The sequence below is a fragment of the Macaca thibetana genome, chromosome 18, assembly GCF_024542745.1.
Source record: "Macaca thibetana thibetana isolate TM-01 chromosome 18, ASM2454274v1, whole genome shotgun sequence".
NCBI lineage: Eukaryota > Metazoa > Chordata > Mammalia > Primates > Cercopithecidae > Macaca > Macaca thibetana.
Genome location: NC_065595.1, coordinates 8,050,976 through 8,073,166, shown reverse-complemented (window position 1 = coordinate 8,073,166; position 22,191 = coordinate 8,050,976). Strand labels below are relative to the sequence as shown.

Here is a 22,191-nt window from a genome sequence, read left to right as displayed (position 1 = left end):
TACTAAAAAATGTAAAAACTCATATATAATAAAGAGAAATACAGGGAAATATCCACTTCTACTGGGGGAATGGGCAGGGGTTTTTAGAAATCTTCCCTGAGTTGAAACATCGATGAAGAATAGCAATTACTGGGCATGATGGGAGTTTGGTTGGAGAAAGAATTCTGAGCAGAAGAGGCATCACGTATGAAGGCTCTGAACCAAGGTGACAATTAAGAAATGGAAATAAACACACATACACACACACACATAGGTTTACTTCACATATAAAATAAATTCAATAAGCACAAAGCTAAATTTTTGACACTAACATCTTCACAGCTAATAATTACGACAAGTAAACAGAAATGTTAAGTTCATGTATAGTCAACATAAGTCAACATAAGAGGTGCATGTATAGAGGTGCATAGGAGGTGCATAAGTCAACATAAGAAGTTCATGTATAGTCAACATAAAAGGTGAGATAGATCCTAGTTATTAATCAGACAATGTAGGCACACATAATTTCTCATCTTGTTAAACATAGTTTCACTGTCCTGATCAGTTTGGTGAAGATGAAACTCATTTTTCTAGCAGCAAAAATCAAATTTTTGCTGTCTTCTCCATAAGCCTTAGTATGAAGTATTTGGCAGTCAATATGAGAGTGTTAACACAAATTCCTTGAACATCTATGCCAAAAGCGATTACCAGTGTTTCGTCTTCCAGTCTCAGGTCTGGTCCTCATCAAGAACCCAGTGTTCCCACCCGAGATGGAGACGTGAATAATCTTCGTAAGCCCAATCCTGCCAGAAGCGTGAAGCAAGGGGAAATTTGGAAGGCTGAACAGGAAAGAGTAGAAGTTTAGTTTACTGCTCTCCAAAATAGAAGCTCTTTTCCCTGAGATAGAAGCAAGATGCAAGAGAAAGGGTCAAAGAAACTGGATTCAATTTTAATGTAGCCTAGATGCTGAAATAACCCTATCTCTACTAAATGCCAAATCTCTTGCACCCACTTCACAGTCTCCTGACCAAAAAAGTGACTCCAGTGTTGCCACGGCAACCGTCCGTGGGTAGGCATGAGCCGACCTCACCTCAGCTGCAGCAGCCCACGCACACAGCTCACTTTCTGCCTGGACTCCTCTGCCTGCAGCTGGTATTGTGCCTGCTGGAATTTGTTCATCCATTTCATCGTGGGCCAGTGTGAAATGGTGAGGGAGTTGAACAGCATCAGGAGAATCCGTGGATGAGTACCTATTCTTTCCCATCTGGAGTGTATTCTATTTATTTATTTATTTATTTAGAGACTGAGCCTCACTCTGTCACCAGGCTGGAGTGCAGCGCCGCCATCTCGGCTCACTGCAACCTCTGCCTCCTGGGTTCAAGCAATATTCGTGCCTCAGCCTGCCGGGTAGCTGGAATTACAGGCTCGTGCCACCACACTTAGCTAATTTTTATTTTTATTTATTTTTATTTTTATTTTTTGAGATGGAGTCTCACTCTGTGGCCCAGGCTGGAGTGCAGTGGTGAGATCTGGGCTCATTGCAAGCTCCGCCTCCCGGGTTCCCGCCATTCTCCTGCCTCAGCCTCCGGAGCAACTGGGACTACAGGCGCCGCCACCCCGCCCGGCTAATTTTTTTGCATTTTTAGTAGAGACGGGATTTCACCGTGTTAGCCAAGATGGTCTCCATATCCTGACCTCGTGATTCGCTCACCTGGGCCTCCCAAAGTGCTGGGATTACAGGCGTGAGCCACCGCGCCCGGCCTGGAGTGTATTCTATACAGCATCTCGGAGGGCTCCCAGAGGGACTGCAGTCCACTTGTCCACAGAGATGCTCATTTTGTCCGTTTATGATAAACCCCAGGATAAATGACTACAAAAAAGATGTCTTTCTCCTTTCCGTAACATTCTTCCTAGATTCACATACATTTTCTCTGACAGCATTTCTTAAAATAAAGCCCCTGCACACATGTGAAGAAAGCACTCAGTATGTAACATGAAGATCATTCAGGATTAAATACATTATCATTAGTATTATTATTAATATATCCTATAAAAACGGTAAATTCTTTGTAAGAAATCTGAACTTGATACGGTCTTAAAGAAATACATAGATATTAATACAAAAGATCTGTTTAGTGGTTGACTATTCATTATCCTGCACTCTAATAATTTTTCAATTAATTCAGAAACGTTACGATCACATCACTATTACATGATGTAAATAATTTAGGTCTCCAAATCCCAATTTATTCTTTCTGAATATATACAAACACAATAAATCCATTGATAATTTTATAGAAAACTGGGACTCAGAACTATTACTATTTAAAGATGCAAAAATAGAATGTGCTAGGTTTCTCTTCCCACAAACCTTTTCTTTTTCATCCATTGAATTTAATCCACCACGAGTCTTTATATCAGGTCAAGACTTTAATCCAAGATCACAAAGTAACTAGTTCTAATCCCCAAAGTATGAGTCCTGTTTCAAGGAAATCACACATGGAAATGAGGAAAAAGAAAAAACAAAAAACCCATAAATAATAGAGCAAAAATCAGCAGAAAAGCAGACAAAAATTGTTGAATACAGATGACAATGACCAAATACCTGGCTATAATTTACTGTCATCTTCCTCATAAATACAAATTCAAAATTGATAGCATAATCTTCTCAAATTTTATTTACAATCTGGTGTATATCATCACATTTAAATTATCTCTAAAGTAAAAATATATGATTCTCAATCTAGAGTATTTTCTAGTAGCAGTACACCGCTGCTATAAAAATATGTACCTATTTTGTGATTATTAGCTTAATGTCTATGTCTTCAACTAGGGTGTGCTTTGTGAGGTCAAGGTTTATGTTGATTGTGCTCACAGTTAAATCTTCAGAATACGTATATCATTTAACAGACAATGTGATGGTTAATACTATCAACTTGATTGGATTGAAGGATACAAAGTATTAATCCTGGGTTTGTCTGTATGGGTGTTGCCAAAAGAGATTAACATTTGAGTCAGTGGGCTGGGGATGGCAGATCCACCTTTAATCTGGTGGGCACAATCGAAACAGCTTCTAGCAAATATAAAGCAGGTAGAAAAACGTGAAGATTGGCCTAGGCTCACAGTCTACATCTTTCTCCTGTGCTGGATGCTTCCTGCTCCCAAACACTGGACTCCAAGTTCTTCAGTTTTGGGACTGGGACTTGCTCTTCTTGCTCCTCTGCATGCAGACAGCCTACTGTGGGACCTTGTGATCGTATACGTTAATACTTAATAAACTCTCTCACCAGTAAATCTTACATTGTTTCAACAGTTTATGATAGCAGAAGAGTAATTTTTGGCTGTCTTTCTAAATTGAAACCCAGAAATTAAAATGTTAGCACTAAAATTAGGCCAATCGACTTAAGGCCAAACTTTATTAAATTTTATTTCAAGAAATCATTTTTTTCTGCTCATGGCATGTCTTATATTAGCATTATTACCAGTATTTTAGAATATATTTTAAACTATATTTTTCTCTATTAAGTTTAAAAAATATACACACATATACAAACACACACTCCTGGATTTTCAACTTGGGGGTTGTAACATGTGATTCTATAAAAATGAGTTTTTATCACAAAAGTAAGTGAAATTTGAAATAAATTTATGAAGAAACTCTCATATATAAACCTCCACTAGTTAGACAAAACTAAGTATGTCAGTTCCAGATGCCTAGTTAATTACTTGATTTTTTGATCCCAAAAAGTACTGGACACTTACATAAGAAGCAGAAAAAAAACATATGCAGGAAACCTTAGAGATCTTGTACTGGCAACATTTTTTCCCAATGCAATTTTCATAATTATTCCTAAATAAATACCATTTGACTAACTGTTACTTGGTAAAATTGTAACATATAAGGGAAGGATGGATTCTGGATGCAGATTGATCTGGCTTTGAAATTCTTTTCCTATCTAACATTACATTAGACAAATAACATTTGTCTCATTAGACATCAATTGCCCAAATGTTATATGAAAATAATATTCTCTAAGCTATTGAAAATCGAATAACAATATATGACTAGGCTCTAGCATATTCTGTCATACACAGTAGATGGTCAATAAATACCATTCATTTTATTAATACTGCAGCAGTGATTCTCAAAGTGTTGTGTGGGGATGCCTGATGATCCATGCCATCCTTTTAAAGGATTGTGCTACTTTCATACTAACCTGCTTGCCATGTGAATTTTTCTACTGTCTTTCTCTCACATAGGTACAGTGGAGTTTCTTTGAGGCTACATGGTGAGAGAAGATGTCACCACTCTGACTGACATACATAATAATGTGTGTGTGTGTGTGTGTGTGTTCATGCATGTGTGTTTGTGTGGGGTTTTAATTTTAAATATGGGAAATATAAAGAGACATAATATTTAAAAAACCAATGGTTTGGAGGCTGTCAATATTCTTTAAGACTGCAAAAGTGTTCAGAGACAGGATTTTGAGACTAAAACACTGTATCAGAACTTTGAGACTGAAACACAGCATCCTGTATATTCAGAGTTGAAGACACTCCTGTGAGCACTCGATGTGAATGTGAGTGGATAGTACATGATAGCAAATGGCCCTGCCTTTATTACCTGACTCACTTGTACCAGAATAGCCCCAACATCACTCATGCCTTATTTACTCTTTAGGAAACTATTTGAACTCTTTCAGAAGACTGACTCCTTGATAATCCAGTAGTACTCCTGTTTCCAACATTTCACATTATTGTAAGTTGCATTATAGTGAACAGAATTTTACTGAAGCACAAGAGCTATATTTCAGGTTCTGCTGAGTATATCATTTTGTTTTGTCAGACAATTTTATGGATAATTATGGATGAAAATTTATATAAAATCTAAAAGTCATCATTGACTCTTTTCTCGCTTAACCTGCGTAATCAGTTGGTCGAGTCCTATTGATTTTTCTCCTCAATAGCTCTCCAATTTCTCTTCTTCTCTGTGTCTCCACCACATCAATCTAGTTCAAGCAACCATCACTTTCCCCTAATTCATTAGAGCAGCATTCTGCCTGTCACCAATCCACTGGGATGGATTCAAAGAAACTGATTTGAGTATTTCATTTCAACAATTGTCTTCTTGAAATATTGTTAAAAATATTGTCATTTTTTGCTTTGCCCCCATTCCTGGGTGGGCCAAACTCTCAATGAATCATGTCATTGAACCCTGCTCGGAATGGGTTGTTCAGCAGTGCATAGAAGGTGCCTGATAGCTGAATGCATCAGTCCACATCCTTTCCGTCTGTGCCTTGCACCAAGTCTGCATATATCTAGATACAATGAATCTGTCAGCCTACTTTGACAGTAAAATGATGGGAATATGAAAAGCTGAATTAAATCTAAGACCAGTTGAACTCTGAGAGAAGTCAGGGTAGAGAATAGCCGTCATAGACATACGAAATCTTAGACTATTCCAATTCTGAATTCTAATAAATGTAGCTAAAAAAGATCAGATTAAAACTGTTTACTTGTCAGGTATGTGTCTTGGAACTAAAGGCATTTTCCATGTGAAATATAATTAAATGACCTACAGAATAAAAGAATGTCTTAAAAATATTTATCAATATTTCCTATCAGAGAAATGTTACTTATAAATATTTATTATATTTTGGACAATAAATGAGTGTGAACAAAAGGTTACTTAAGGAGTATGTTTCTATCAATCAAATTAATAATGTGTAAATTATATAAGTGATTGTTTAAAAATATATATTTTCAATGGATAAATAAAATATTTTAAAAAGTAAATTAGTAACTTACACAAATAATCATACTGATGAGTTTATGCATTCATTAGAAAAATTACTTTTAAGGCATTCATGTATTTCTGGATTACAAAAGTCAAAAAAAAGCAAATACTGTGTTATTCAACACACCTTTACATACCATTTATGATTATTGTCAATGATATAACAGTCAATCAGACCTAGCTGTGTTCTTGAAGGACTTCATGGTCCCTGAGCAGAACACGAGGCAATAATGATCACTTTCTGGGAAAAACTACCTTAAGAAAATGTGAGATTCTGATGCACTAAGCTGTCCTAGCTTTTGGGATATGCACTGTCTGGCATTATCAGCATTGTTGGTGAGATCTCGCTACCATGCAAACATGTGAAAAGTAAAATCACATTTTGTCCTAGTAGAGTTACAAATTGGATTTTTTTTTTCTCCACTAAGTAATCTGAATGAAATATTTCTGAAATTAAAACCTCAAATGTAAAGTAAAGGAGGATAATTGGGTCTTATTTTATTTTACTTATTTATTTTTTGGTAGCAAGTTTGGAACACAGCAGTTAGTTTACGGCTTAAGACTGTATAACATCTTGAAGGACTGATTTTTAGTAAATGTACCTGTTACAGGACTGTATACAACACTTCGAAATACAAATAGTATTTCAACACTGTAAACTAAATAAAACCTGCAACAATTTATAAGTCAAAGTCTCTTTTTAAAATTCTAGGTTGCTTATCAAAGCGGGATGCTATACTCTTTTTTCGGAGCCTCTTCAATTCTAAGGAGTCCTAGGGTCACTTAATAGAACTCTACACTTAGCAAGTTGTTAAAATTTCTTCTTCCTTAGTAAATGAGCAGCAAATGTCCTACTTGGTTTGATCTAAGCAGCATAAATGAATATAAAAAACGAGAGGGAACAAATCTTTAAAAGACCTAATAATATCAAAATATGGTTACGCTGTACAAAAGTTATCTAGTTCTTTAGTGATATGTTTTACCCCTATTGTAATCAAGTTATGAATCATACATCTAACTAGATATATGAAAACTGGTAAATATAATAAATGGTTTTACCTTGAACTTATGAGAAAATGTCCTAGTGATTTTCTAACGATACGTATTGTAACAAAATTCCTATAGAAAGACATATCCTTGGTGCTCATCAAAAATGCTTTGGTTCTGTAATGTCAAAGCAGATTACTTTCCCAACATAAATATTATTTTCACAATGCTCCCAAAAGGTACAGACCATATCTATAAGGGATAAAGAATGAGGAGGTTATTTGCAGTACAAGCACTCATTTTAGTGCCAATTGAAGTAAACCACAAGGAGGAAAGATGAATTCACACTGCAGTTACCTTTTTTTTTTATCTTGGACTTCATGGTTTTCATTTTATTTTCCATTTTTTAAGATATTTAGTTCTCATTCTACTCTAAATGCAGAGGGAGGGAGCTAATAAATAGATCTTGAAGAACAAGAGGACCAGTAATGGGAAGTGTTATGCTGCTTGCCTGTTTCTGAAGTACCGTTTTGTTTTATTTATTCTTTCAGGCCCTGTTTTTCTGACACTTTTTAATTTTATTTATTCTTTCAATCTCTGTTTTTCGGACACTTTTTACATCAAGAAAATACCATGACTAATACTGAGAAATCGGAAGAAATTTTTTAAGGACAGTGAAGTATGATGCATAATAAATCTCAGAAAACTGTGGAGCCTTAAACGATTCAATACAATATTCAGGATATGTCTACACTCTTAATTGCTGCTGAAAAATTCTTATTAATAAGGTCACAACTTACCAAATCACGTGCTGCAACTCAAATTTCAACAATTAAGGCCACTTTTTAGGTTATCCAAATAATAAAACTCAGATGGAGATACTATATTAACATAGATTTGGTCAGGCATGGTGGCTCCTGCCTGTAATCTCAGCACTTTGTGAGACCGCGGAGGGCAGATGGTTTGAGGTCAGGAGTTTGAGAGCAGACTGGCCAAGATGATGAAATCCTGTCTCTACTAAATACACAGAAAATTAGCCGGGCATAGTGGCAGGCACCTGTAATCCAAGCTACTAGAGAGGCTGAGGCATGAGAATTGCTTGAGTCTGGGAGGTGGAGGTTGCAGTGAGCTGAGATTGCATGACTGCATTTCAGCCTGGGCGACAGAGTGAGACTTTGTCTCAAAACAAGCAAACAAACAAAAACAAAGAAAGCCCCAATAAACATAGCCTCTACTGTTAACCTAAGTTTTTTTTTTTTTAATTGTGATTGCTGCCACTGGGGAGTAACCCATGTCCCAAGAGAACCGTATGTGGATAATGCTTAAAAGTATCATTGAACTACAAAAGGAATTTTGGGAAAACAAGGTATGATGAGGGAGAGGGCACTTCAGAGAATGCAGAAGATGAAAACATTGTCAAGACAAATCTCTACAAACGATTTACCCAGAGCTAATTCTACATCTCAGAAAGACACAACAGTTTGAATAAAAAGCAATAGTATACATAATTTAAAAGCTCTTAGTTCCTTGGAGTGGATCTACACTCAATCTCTTAGAATTTGTAAGTCATAATGCACTAGATATAATATTGGCTACCATTGCAAAGATTAATCATAATTTTATAATCTTTTCAGTATATAATTGAAATATAAACACACCTTCCAAAATTTCTAATTGATCCTTTTATTATCTATTTTCAAAAACATCTTCATATTATTATTAAATGCAGCAAAATAGTGTAAATTGTTATCATGACCTTTGATACCTTCCATGATCTGGCCTTTGCCCACGTTTTAAACTTTCACGTGCTGTTTCCCACATAGGTATTTCCCCTCTCTCTATTCCGGACAATCTAAATTCCATTTCTAACATATGGCACTTTGTTTCCTTGCTACAAAAATTTAGTCAAGGTGTTACCTCTTCTTAAAATCTCTCCTGTATTTTGGCTGCCACAAAATACCTCATAATCTTTAAAGTGTTAGCAGGCCACTTTGCTGTAAATCCTATTCTGACCCTGATCCGTGAACCGACCATTATCTTTAATTAATCCTCTCCCTATCCCTGACATCTATCATGGTGAGTACCATATTCAATTTCACTTCATTGCTGAAATGTCGGTCTCTTCTTAATAAACTGCAACTAAGGCAGGGATAATATCAAATTAAACTGTGTAAATCCAGTGTATAGTGCCCTGTCTCATAGAAATGAAGTCCTCAAGAGATGTTGCATGAGTTGAAAATAATAGATAAGAAACTAAATAGGTTGACAATAGATAGGACAGTGAAGGGTTGAGAGCTAGAACTCTAGATTTAGAGCTATGAACCCAAGTGTGCGTGCCCTTAGAGAGTTAAATACTATTTCAAACACTGCGCAATATAGGTAGTGAGAGAGTGCATGCAAAATAGTTGTCAGGGAAAATAGCCTAAGGTAAGTCTTAAGTAATATTACATTACTGTGATGAATTAACAGTATAATTATCTGCACTATTTCTAAAAACTAGAGGTCATAAATTACAACCAAGGGCTAAGAATGTATGATCTCTTTCAAATTATTGATTCATGTTGCAAATAGCAATTATCTGACAGCTGCATTGAACGTTGCCATCACAGCCACTGGTAAGACTCAGGGATGAGTCTTACCTTAAGTCTTACCTTAAGTCTTACTTTAAGACTCAGGGATGAGTCTTACCTTATCCTTAGCCACTTAATCAAAATTCAGACCTGGGAGACAGCATGTGCTGGGCATTACTATGACCCCTCTCCCCCACCACTTCCCATCTATCATTTATTTTCCTGGAAATTGAGGAGGGGAAGGATCCGGCACTTTTGTGATTCCATAGAGGAAGAATAAAAAATGGGATAAACAGTTACCAAACACAACACAGAACCAGAAAGAAACAACTTCCCTCGAATGAAACTTGATACCTTTGTGAAATATGAGTACTGTATACACTAGACAACACATAAAGGCAAATATCTACTATATTGACTAAATAAATAAACCTAGTGGAGAATTTTTTATCATATGATTTTAAAATATAACTAACTTAAATTAGAAATTTTATGATAGTTTTTAAAATATCAATTTTTGATACACATATTTATTGACTATGTAAGACATTTTATTGGTTTTTTTTTTGTTTTTTGTTTTTTTTTAAATAGAGTCTCGCACTGTTGCCTGGGCTAGAGTGCAGTGGCACAATCTCAGCTCACTGCAACCTCTGCCTCCCAGGTTCAAGCAATTCTTCTGCCTGAGCTTCCCTAGTAGCTGGAATTACAGGCACCCACCATCGCGCTCAGCTAATTTTTGTATTTTTAGTAGAGACGGGGTTTCACAATGTTGGCCAGGCTGGTCTCAAACTCCTGACCTTGTGATTCGCCCACCTATGCCTCCCAAAGTGCTGGAATTACAGGCATGAGCCACTGTGCCTGAGCAAGAAATATTTTATGTTTATTTACACAATGTGGCAGAATGGAAGCATGGCTTTCTATAAATATTAAGGAGATGAACAAAGTTAAAATTTAGGAGGTAGAGAAGGTTTCTTAGAGATAAGATTCTGTAGAATAACTGGTACAAATCAACCCGAATTTGTTATTCTGGCCTGTCAAAACAAAGAGACAATTTAAAATCATAGTAAGAATTTTGTGTGACTAATGTAAGTATATATTCTCATCGAAATAAGAAACCATACGTTTGAGGAATAAACTCAATCTGACATTCAAAGAACCATGGATTTCAAGCCTCAGGCTTTTTTGTAAGTGATAGTCCGTTCCACCTGTAAGAGAGTGTTAATCAGGGAAATGAAAGCGGCCAAAGAGAGATAACATTTACAAGTACAATTTCATACATTAGGAAGTTTCCTCTTGGCCCTTTTAAACACATGGATGTAAAAAGGGATGATACAATTTTAGTCATTTGACTAATCTTAAATATAAGATACTATCTCAGCAACACATTTGCTTTACCATTAAGCTTTTCCTAAAATGTATTTTGCTCAGTGTAGAAAAATGTCTTAGACTTTTCCCCAATAGCATCAAATGATGCTCTCTAAATATCCAAACAAGGAGAAACTGGCTAAATAATTTATGGGACATTGAAAAACTACAAAATTACTATTGATATATTTAGAAACTAGTTACATCAACATATGCTAACTTTAGAATATTTAAAATAAGCATTACAAAATTATGTATATACATATTTATAATCTGTAATATATATAATGTATTTAAGATATATACTTGGGGCTTACATATTTTTAACTGCTCACAATTATCTGAAAGATCATGTATTGTCTTAATGCAAGAGAATAAAACTCAATTTTGTTAAAAAGGTAAGTTTATAACCAAGTTAAACCATATGAATTAATTTTATAGTATGATTTTCTAAGCTTGTTTAACATATGAAAAATATATACAAGTTTTAAATAGATTTGCTTCTCTTAACATTGGGACTCTTATAACTATTATTACATATGAAGTGTTTTGATTTTAAATTATTTTCACCATATCTAAGTAAACCAAACTTTAAGCACAGTCTTTTGAACAATTTTTTTAAGCAAATCTCTTGAGGAATTATGAGCCAGAACTTCATATATGAGTTTATTTTCCTTATAAAACAAAGCAATCAGTAAAATCTTAGTGAACTAACGTAAGCTAATTTATATAGAATTATTTTACAGAATTCCATTTTGGTTTTTAGATTTAAGCATACCAAACCTCAAATGAAAGGACTGCTAGTTTGTAAAATACTATAAAATGACACCATTACTGCAAACATTTTTTTCTGTAGACATTATTTGCCTCTCAGAAATTCTTTTTATACAGTTAGCTTAAAGTTTACAGTGCCCAAAGCACAAATATATATGTTCACAGGCAAATATTTTTTCACAATGAGTAGCTTTTATTATGAAAAAATTTAAGTTATATATTTTTCAGCCTCTAAATTTCATGAATTTCCTCAAATACCTGAACCATGATTTTAGAGTTTAGTTTGCCTACTGTGTGATCTAGAAAAATTATTTAACCTTGATAAAAATCAGTTTGCTCCCTCTAAAATGGGAGTAACAAACTGATATGTAAAAGACATATGGGGATTAAATTAGTTGAATATGTGCAAAAAGTGTTTATCAGATTGGCCAGAAGATTGTTAGGATCCAGAAAGTATATTGGCTGTTGACAATGTCATTATTATGATCATTATTATTTAGGGGACTCTACAATTACTCAATCTAATTCTCATCTATAAATATGAGTTTTGAGTAAGGTATACTTGGTAACTTTTCCTATAATAGACTGTCTACAATTTAATGTTAATTACATTTTCTGCAATAGAAAATATTTTCTAAATATTAAAGGAAAAGAGTGTGTATTCAATCACACTCAAAACAGTGGAATGTGGGCAGCTATTTTCAGAGGCTGAGCAGGCTTTATTCCTAAGCTCTGAAACTAAAAGAGAATACAAATATCTTTTTCTGTGGAAATGAATATTTTTCTAGTCTTTGATAAAGTACAATTAAGCCTTATTTAAGTTAATTTTCATGATGAAAAAAATGAAAGTTAAAGACTCTCACCCCATTACTATTGAAAAGAAGAAACTCATAAAGATAGCATTTAATTCAGTGTAATAAAATTGGAAGGGATCTTTTCTTCAAGACTGAGAAAAGTCACCAATATCTACCGAAAAGATGGAGTACTTCCATTAAATCTATTTGTTTCAATAAGAGGAGATTATACAGTGACCTTTTCTGTAGCTGCCTTGGTTTCTCCATTTTTAATCATTATGCAAGATTCGGTAGAAATTCTTGCTGACACTTTGCTCCTCAGGGGGCAATTAAGAGAGTAGTGAATTCACTGGAAACTGAAAATGATTTCACTTTACTACCGAAAATGACGGGACTCGAGGCCCACATATTCAGACTGTCAAAGCACTCTTCCAACGTTAAATAACACAAGAATCCATAAAGTTGTTCTTACGGAAAATTGCATATTGCAAAAAAAGTATTAAAAACTACATCACAAATAAAATGACTGTTAATAGTTATAATTAGTGTTATATTATACAAAATATAGAGCCATGGTTCTATATTGATTATTTTGTATATTTGTATAAATTTGTTCCTGGAAAATCTGCTATATTGGTTTTTGTCTACCTTGCTCTTTCTGTTTTATAGTTCAAATATAGTTTTTCTAAGGATTTCATTATTCATAGCTGCAAAAACAATAACTGCACTAATATGTTTAACCAAAGCAAATTAATATAAACAAAACCATTACAGTGATTATTTATGCAGTATTTGTACATGTTTTCAAAACGTATTTCAGAATAAGATGTAATCTTAAAGGCTTTATTTTCTTTTTTTAGTCAGCCAGTTTTTTCTTGGACATTATATTTTTTGTGCTATAAGAAGATTTATAACTATCTGAGGTGAATGACTTGGAGCTAAAACCTTAGATACATATCTGATTTTATCCTTTACCAAAAATTTCTAAAAATATATAACTGATCAAAGGGCAAAGGCACTTTTGCAAGGTTTTCAGCAATACTGCCACATTGTTAGCACCAGTTTGCACCACCATGAACACGATGTAGGCATGCCTTTATTATTTTTGAATCACATACATTTAATGTGTACAACATGAAGTTTTGATACACAAATACATAGTGAAATTTTAAATCATGCAATAGACAAATCCATTAGCTCACATAGTAACTGTGTGTGTGTATGTAGGGGGGTGAAAGTGAATGTGTGTGGTAAGAGCACCTAAAATCTTCTCTTAGCAAATCTCAGGTATACAATATTTTAAACCGTAGTATTTATTTATAGATTTAATCTTCAGACTTATCCAACCCACATCACTGAAACTTTTACCTTGTGACTTACATCTCCACATTCCTAATTCCCTTCCCTCCCTGCCCCTGTTAACCGTTGTTTCATTCTCTGTCTCTATGTATTAAACCTTTTTTTTGTTGTTTTAGATTCCACATACAAGTGGCATCATGCAGTATTTTTCTTTCTATTTCTGGCTTATTTAACTTAGTATAATGTCCTTCAGTTTCACCCATGATTGTGTAAATGACAGAATTGTTTTGTTTTTTGAGTCTGAATATTATTCCATCACGTGTGTGTGTGTGTGTGTGTGTGTGTGTATGTGTGTATATATACACACCACATTTTCTTTATCCGTTTATCTGCCTAGAGATACCCACGTTGTTTGATATCTCGGAAATTTTGAATAATGCTGCAATGAATATGAAAGAGATGTTTTCTCTTCAACATATTGATTTATTATCTTTTGAACATATACCCAGTAGTAGGATTGCTGGATCATTGGAGTTTTATTTTTTAATTTTTTGAGGAATTTTTATAATGTTTTCCACAATGGCTATTACAAGGTACATTTCCATAACAGTGTAGGGGTTCCCTTTCCTCCTCATTCTCACCAATACTTATCACTTGCTTCTTCATATATAATCTTATTTATTCCGAGTGTGTACCACCCGAGGATGTAAGAAACAACCACCTCCACCCCAAAATCTTGGCAGCTTAACACAGCAAAGATTGCTGTTTATCTTATATTGATTCCAATGAAAGATGACAAACAGGATTCTTTCCATCCTGTGGTTTCTTTGTCCATCAATCCCCAGATTTTTCCACTAGCTCTCCTGCATCAGAGAGGGCAAATGGGGTGAGAAAAGAGGACTGTGCAATGTGCACTTTAGAGGCCAGACTTGGAGACTGCACATGCCTTTCTCTTTGCATCCAGAAATCAGATCTCCAGCTCCACTTAATAATCATCAGTGAAATACATGGGATTGACATTTTCCCAGCAAGAAGATAACAAACACAGTTGTTAGTGAATATTAGTGTGATATGGCTTGGCTGTGGCCTCACCCAAGTCATCTTGAATTGTAGTACCCATAATCCCCACTTGTCATTGGAGGGACCGGTGGAAGATAATTAATCATGGGGGTGGTTCCCCCACGCTATTCTCGAGATAGTGAGTAAGTTCTCATGAGATCTGATGGCTTTATAAGGGGCATCCCCATTTTCTCAGTTCTCATTCTTCTCTCTACTGCTGCCATGTGAAGAAGGACATGTTCACATCTGCTTTCACCATGATTATAAATTTCCTGAGGTCTCCCCAGGTATGCTGAACTATTATTAGTCAATTAAATCTCTTTCCTTTATAAATTTCCCAGTGCCCAAGGCCATGGGAGCCCACCTCTTGCATTAGTGTGACCTGGATGTGCGACATGGAGTCAAATGAGATCATTTTGGAACTTTAAATTTTAATGACTGCCTTTTTGAATTTTAGACCTGAATGGGGCCTGTAGTCTCTTGTTTTGGCAAATTTCTCCCATAGTATGTGTATTTGCCCAATGCCTGTTCCTCCATTGTATCTAGGAAGTAACTAACTTGCTTTTGATTCTGTGGGCTCATAGGCGGAAGGGACTTGGCATGTCCGACCTTGGACTTGGACTTTTGAGTTAATGCCGAAATGAGTTGAGACTTTAAAGGACTGTTGAAAAGGCATGATTGTGTTTTAAAAAGTGAGGACATGAAATTTTGGTGGGCCTAGGGATGCAATGATATGGTTTGGCTGTGTCCTCACCCAAATTACATTTTATTTCATTATTTATTTATTTATTTATTTATTTTCGAGATGGAGTCTTACTCTGTCACTCAGGCTGGAATGCAGTGGTACGATCTTGGCTCATTACAACCTCTGCCTCTTGGGTTCAAGCAATTCTCCTGCATCAGCCTCCCGAGTAGCTGGGATACAGGCATGTGCCACCATGCCCAGCTAATTTTTGTATTCTTAGTAGAGACAGGGTTTCACCATGTTGACCAGGCTGGTCTCAAACATGTGACCTCATGATCCACCCGCCTTGGTCTCCCAAAGTGCTGGGATTATAGGCAAGAGCTACTGCACCTGACCTCCAAATTACATTTTAAATTATAGTTCTCATAATCCCCATGTGCTGTGAGAGAAGCCTGGTGGGGGGTAATTGACTCTTGGCGGTGGTTTCCCCCATGCTATTCCCATTATAGAGAGTGAGTTCTCATGATATCTGATGATTTTATGAGGGGCTTTCCCCTTCAATTTGTTCTCATTTTTCCCTCTCCTGCCACCATGTAAAGAAGGGTGTGCTTGCTTTCACTTCTGCCATGAGTGTAAGATTCCTGAGACCTCCCCATCCATACTGAACTATGAGTCAACCAAACCTCCTTCATTTATAAATTACCCAGTTTCAGGCATGTCTTTATTAGTAGTTTGAGAATGGACTAATATTCTATATTGGTATCACAGAGAGTGGGGTGCTGATATAAAGATACTCAAAAATGTGGAAGTGACATTACAACTGGATAACATGAGAGGCTGGAATAGTTTGGAGGGCTCAGAATAAGATAAGAAAACGTGGGAAAGTTTAGAACTTCCTAGACTTGGAGGGCTCAGAAAACAGGAAGATGTAGGGAGATTTGGAACTTCCTGGAGACTTGTCGAATGGCTTTGACCAAAATGCTGATAGTGGTATGGATAATAAAGCCCAGGCTAAGGTGGTCTCAGGTGGAGATGAGGAACTTCTTGGGAACTGGAGTATAGTTCACTCTCACTATGCAAAGAGACTGGCAGTATTTTGTCCCTGCCCTAGAGATCCCTGGAACTTTGAACTTGACAGAGATGATCTAGGTATCTGGTGGAAGAAATTTCTAAGTGGCAAAGCATTCAAGAGGAAGTAGAGCATAAGAGTTAGGAAAATTTGCAGCCTGATGATGTGATAGAAGAGAAAAACCCATTTTCTGAGGAAAAATTCAAGCCCACTGCAGAAATTTGCATAAGTAATGAGGAGCCAAATGTTAGCCACCAAGACAATAAGAAAATTGCCTCCAGGGCATGTCAGAGACCTTCACTGCAACCCCTCCCATCACAGGCCTGGAGGCCTAGAAGGAAAAATGTTTTCATGACCTGGGCCCAGGGCACCCCAACTCTGTGCAGTCTCAGGACATGGTGCCCTGTGTCCCAGCTACTTCAGCCCCAGCCATGGTAAAAGGGGTCAATATCCAGGCTTGGGCCATTGCGTCACAGGGTGTAAGATCCAAACCTTGGCAGCTTCCATATGGTGTTGGCCCTGTGGGTGCAAAGAAGACAAGAACTGAGGTTTAGGAACCTCTGCCTAGGTTGCAGAGGATGTATGGAAATACCTGGATGTCCCAGCAGAAGTTTGCTGCAGGGGTGCAGCACTCATGGAGAACCTCTGCTGGGGTAGAGTGGAAGGGAAATGTGGGGTTGGAACCCCCACACAGAGTCTTCTCAAGGGCACTTTATAGTGGAGCTGTAAGAGGGGGGTCACCATCCTTCAGACCCCAGAATGGTAGCTCCACTAATGGCTTGCACCATGCATCTGGAAAAGCCATGGGCACTCAATGCCAGTTCATGAAAGCAGCCAGAAAGGGGGCTATACCCTGCAAAGTCATGGGGGGGAGCTGCCCAAGGCTGTGGGACCCCACCTCTTGCATCAGTGTGACCTGGATGTGAGACATGGAGTTAAAGGAGATAATTTTGGAACTTTAACGTTTAATGAATATCCTATTGGATTTCAGACTTGCATGGGCCCTGTAGTCTCTTTGTTTTGGCCAATTTCTCCCATTTGCAGTGGGTGTATTTGCCCAGTGCCTGTTCCCCCATTGTATCTTGGAAGTAACTAACTTGCTTTTGATTTTGCAGGATTATAGGCAGAAGGGACTTGCCTTGTCTCAGATGAGACCTTCGACTTGGACTTTTGAGTTAATGCTGAAGTGAGCTGAGACTTTAAAGGACTGTTGAAAAGGCATGACTGTGTTTTGAAATGTGAGGACATGATATTTGAGAGGGACCAGGGATAGAATGATATGGTTTGACTGTGTCCTCACACAAATCACATTTTGAATTACAGTTCCCATAATTTCCATTGTGGGTGGGACCCAGTGGGAGGTAATTGAATCGTGGGGACAATTTCCTTCATGTGATTCCTGTGATGGTTTTATAATGGACTTCCCCCTTTGCTCGGTTTTCATACTTCTCGCTCCTGCCATGTTGTGAAGAAGGATGTGTTTGCCTTCCCTTCTGCGATGACTGTATATTTCCTGAGACCTCCCCAGCCATGAACTCTGAGTTAATTAACCCTCTTTCCTTTATAAATTGCCTAGTCTAAGGTATGTCTTTATTAGCAGTGTGAGAACAGACTAATACATAGTGTTCTCTCTATGAATAAGTTACTTTTTTTTTTGGTAGATTTCAACTTGAGTTACATATCTTCTTTGAAGAAGATATTTATTATTGGATCTTTTTTGAAAAATATGATCACTATGGCCACATTCTTAAATTATTAAGGAGGAACAAAAAATAAAGTAAAATATACATACAAATTATATATATTTGTATGTGCGTGTTTATATTAAAAATATAATATATATATTTCAGTTTCCTAAAAGTCTAGACCTTTCCTCTGAACTTCCAACTTTTATATACAGTTTCCTATTGATGTAGTCACTTTCATGTCCATTCTTTTGGAAGCCTGACACTATGCCTTCCTTAATATCCTACTTCTATAAACACACTTGGTAAATACAGGCAGAAAATAATTCCTGCCTGTGACATATATCATCAATCAGCATGCATTGCCTTCAAATAAAACTAGCATTTGACTCTTCTCACTAATATCTTTCTGGAATATTTCACTGTCATCTCTACTAGCTGGTAAAAAAATAACCTCCGAACTGTCCTCTTATTTGATTCTTGAAAATTTTAGTTTACTCACAAAGCATCCAGAGTGGTCTTATAAAAAATTAAGTCACTCTGGCACTTCTATGATCAAAACCCCACAATGTCTTTTAATCTCACTACAAGTAAGAGTCAAATCCCTCAAATTGATCTTCAAAATCCCACTTGATCTGCCTCAGCCAGTTTTTCTCTGAACCTCTTTTTGTTTCCTGTTCTTCCCACCCTTTCTCAGTCAGCTTCACCCACACTGGGCTCCACATGGGCTCGCCCTGCAGAGTGTGCTTCTGCTCCACTCCTTCACCTCCCTCAAGACTTCACTCCAAAGCTGCTATCGTGGGTCTCCTTTGACTCATCTACTTAATTTTTAATACCACAACCCCTAACTCTTGGTATGCCTCAGTCCCGTCTCCATTTTTTTTTTTTTTTCTGTAAAGCTCTTACCCGGAAACTTGCTACCACTAGTTTGAAGTACTGTTTGCAAACTTTCAGTGTTCCTGGTGTGAAGATATATATATATATATATATATACCTGTTTACTCCCAGGTGCTTGACAGTCTCCCATGATTGGAGAATGCATCTCTCCCTTCCATTTGTTTCAGTGGCCTCACTTGTCCAGTGGGGTTTAAGAGAAGGTGACATACATTACATTTAAGTAGAAACAATAAGGACAATTATATGCCTTCATTATTAATTTTTTTTCTGCCATGAGAGCCCTTTCTTCCAACTAAAGAAATGCTCCCTTATATTAGTACATGCAGTTAGTTCATAACTACATGTGACCAAGGAAATATAATTTTGTTTTGTCAGTCACTCAGACTTCTTCTTTCTCGTTTTGGTTTTGTCATTCTCGTTGTTTCTGAAATATGTGCCAGAGCAAAATAATATACTTAAAACAACCTCCATCTTAATTACTTTGTAAATTGTCTACCTCTGCACTAGAATGTATGCTTCATAATAGCAGTAAATTTCTGGGTTTTGTATTTTGATTTATCCCCAGTGCCTCAAGAGTAATCACTGTTATAAAGTGAGGTCATCTCAATAAAGACTCGTTTAAAGAATGAATATCTGCGATGGAGTCTCTCTCCATTTATTTGTATTTTTTTAATTTTAATTTTATTTTTGAGACAGATTCTCACTCTTTGCCTAGGCTGGAGTGCAGTGGCATAGTCTTGGCTCACTGCAACCTCTGTCTCCCAGGTTTAAGAGATTCTCCTCCCTCAGCCTCCCAAGTGGCTAGGATTACAGGCATGTTCCAACACACCCAGATAATTTTTGTATTTTTAGTAAAGAACATGGTTTGCCATGTTGGCCAGGCTGATCTTGAACTCCTGGCCTCAAGTAATCCACCCATCTCAGCCTACCAAAGTGCTGGGATTGCAGGTGTGAATCACTGCTCCCAGCCCCTCCCCATTTATGTAGGGGAGGGACTTACATTAGAACTGTCCAAGCATTGAAATTAATCTGATCCCAAGTTCACTCAAGTTCACCCAAAAGTAGAGTTAAATTTTATATACTGTTTACTCAAAGTCTGCTTCTCAGGTGTCTTTCAGCTCCTCATAGTTACATTAGTTCAGTTGATAATTTTAATTTCCTGATGATTACTTGTGTGCTAAGCAACAATAGCAAAAATCTGAATGGATTTTAATCCTTCATATAAGAAGTCTTTAGACAAGAAACTGTTGCCTAAATAATAAATTTAGAATAGAGGGTACCTTCTAGAGATTCCTAAAACTTAGTATCACATAAAGTACATGTACGTAATAAGGATCCATTTTGTAATTTTGGTTTCTGATTTAAAAAAAAAAAAAAAAAAAAAAAGCTTTTTTTTTTTTATTATGTACAAGTTCTATTTAATTCCCTAACATATAAAATGAGTGGTCACTTTACATCAGTACATTTCAAACTTGTTTTAAATACATTAGAATGTTTTATTCCAAATAGACCATTAGCAAGTAACAAATATATAGAATGAAGAGTTTAAGGTATTGTCTTTTCCATTCATTCCCTTGGAGGAGATTATCACGTATGCTAACAGAAATGCTGCAATTGGTGATTTATAAGATTCCTTTGGTTTGTAATATTCTATGATTCCATAAGACTATGCTCTTTTTAGAAAATCATGAGGCCTTTATTGTCAAGAGGTGCTGTGGAAACCTGATTATTATTTCTAAATTGTGGAAATGAAAAAGAAATCTTTGAGGAATCTTGTTGTTCTATGAGAAGCATTTGCGCTATTATGTAAGAATACAGTTGTTGAAAGTGATAGATATTCCCAAATATTCTTTGGAGAAATCTAGACTTCTAGGAAATCAGTCTTCAAACACTTCATCTTATAAAGTTATTTTTGTTGTATATGAGGTTAGAAAAGCAACATTTTAAAATGTTGCTATAAACACATGAAGATATGACACATTTTAACACATGTTCTTAAAATGGAAGCAGGAGAGAATCAGCTCTATGTGGACTCTCGGATGTGGTCATCACATAGAACTGCTTGTGCTTTCCCTTAGTGGTTTCCTTTTATTGGATGCTGACAATTATTTTTGAGGTTGTTGTTGTTGTTTTGTGATACGATAGATTAGAACACAGATTTCTCATATATACTGCATATGTTTTGACTAAATAATGATAGTCAATATGAAAACGTCACACATAATGCCCATGTCACACATAATATGTCACACATAATACGTCACACATAATACCATTTTGACAGCAAAAACCTAATACCCCTAAGAATCTGGTGAGATCAGAAAGGAAAATGGATTTGAATGCTGTGTGGATGAACCCACAGAGAAACACTTCCAGCATTCCTACATGGTTGTTTCCAAAGACAAGTGCTAGAAACAGAGCAAGGGAAAGAGAGAATTTGCAGATTGGACAGTGAAGTTATCATATGAATTCTCACTTCCTAAAATAAAATTGTTGATACATTTAGTGATTTATTTTATGCTCCCTCACGTGAATTTAAGTTGTTTGTGATTCTCCCCCATCATCCTGAGTACTGTGTCCTCATATTATAAAACAATATTTATAAAACAGTATTTATTCAGTAAACCCTTATGGAAGAGGTACGTGAATTGATCAGTTAAAGAGGAGTACCATGGAAGATTAAATCAGCAGGGAATAAGCCAGTTAGGACTCATGTTAGAAGTATAGGCTGAACTTCCAAAATATATTGCAATAATGATGTAAAATTTAAAGGATATAATTAAATTTTTCTCAAAACAATTTCTAATTACTTTATAGAAGCAGGATTTTAAAAATCTTTTGAATAATTAAAGGAATATTAAACAAATGTATACAACATGACTCACTCTGGAAGCGTAAATTGGGAAAATTTTCTAAAAATAATATAAATGACTATGAATGACAGCAAATTACTTAATCATCAAAAGGAAGGTGCTATAACGAACCCAATAAAAATGAAAGAAATGCCAAAAAGGTACTCAAGTAGAAAATTAAATACAATTAATTAATTGTTAAAAATAGATCAAGTCCTGGAGATAATTTTTACTACTATGGAATTTTTTAGGCAGCAGACTGAGCTCTTCAGGGAATGGCTGTAGATTTTTGAACTCTGAATCATTTAATGAGTAAACTGAACAATTAACAACACCCTAAAGGGAACATTCCTTTATTAGGAACAGCATTGAGTAGGTA

General features: G+C 36.1%; 1 long non-coding RNA gene across 1 annotated transcript in view; it reads left to right on the top strand.

Annotated features, from left to right (window-relative positions):
• The first annotated feature begins 4,531 nt into the window (after nucleotides 1-4,531).
• LOC126941385 (uncharacterized) overlaps nucleotides 4,532-22,191 on the top strand; it is a 30,326-nt gene continuing 12,666 nt past the window's right edge. The window contains exon 1 of the long non-coding RNA XR_007721286.1: nucleotides 4,532-4,738. This is a non-coding gene — a long non-coding RNA (uncharacterized LOC126941385). The remainder of the gene's footprint in view (nucleotides 4,739-22,191) is intronic.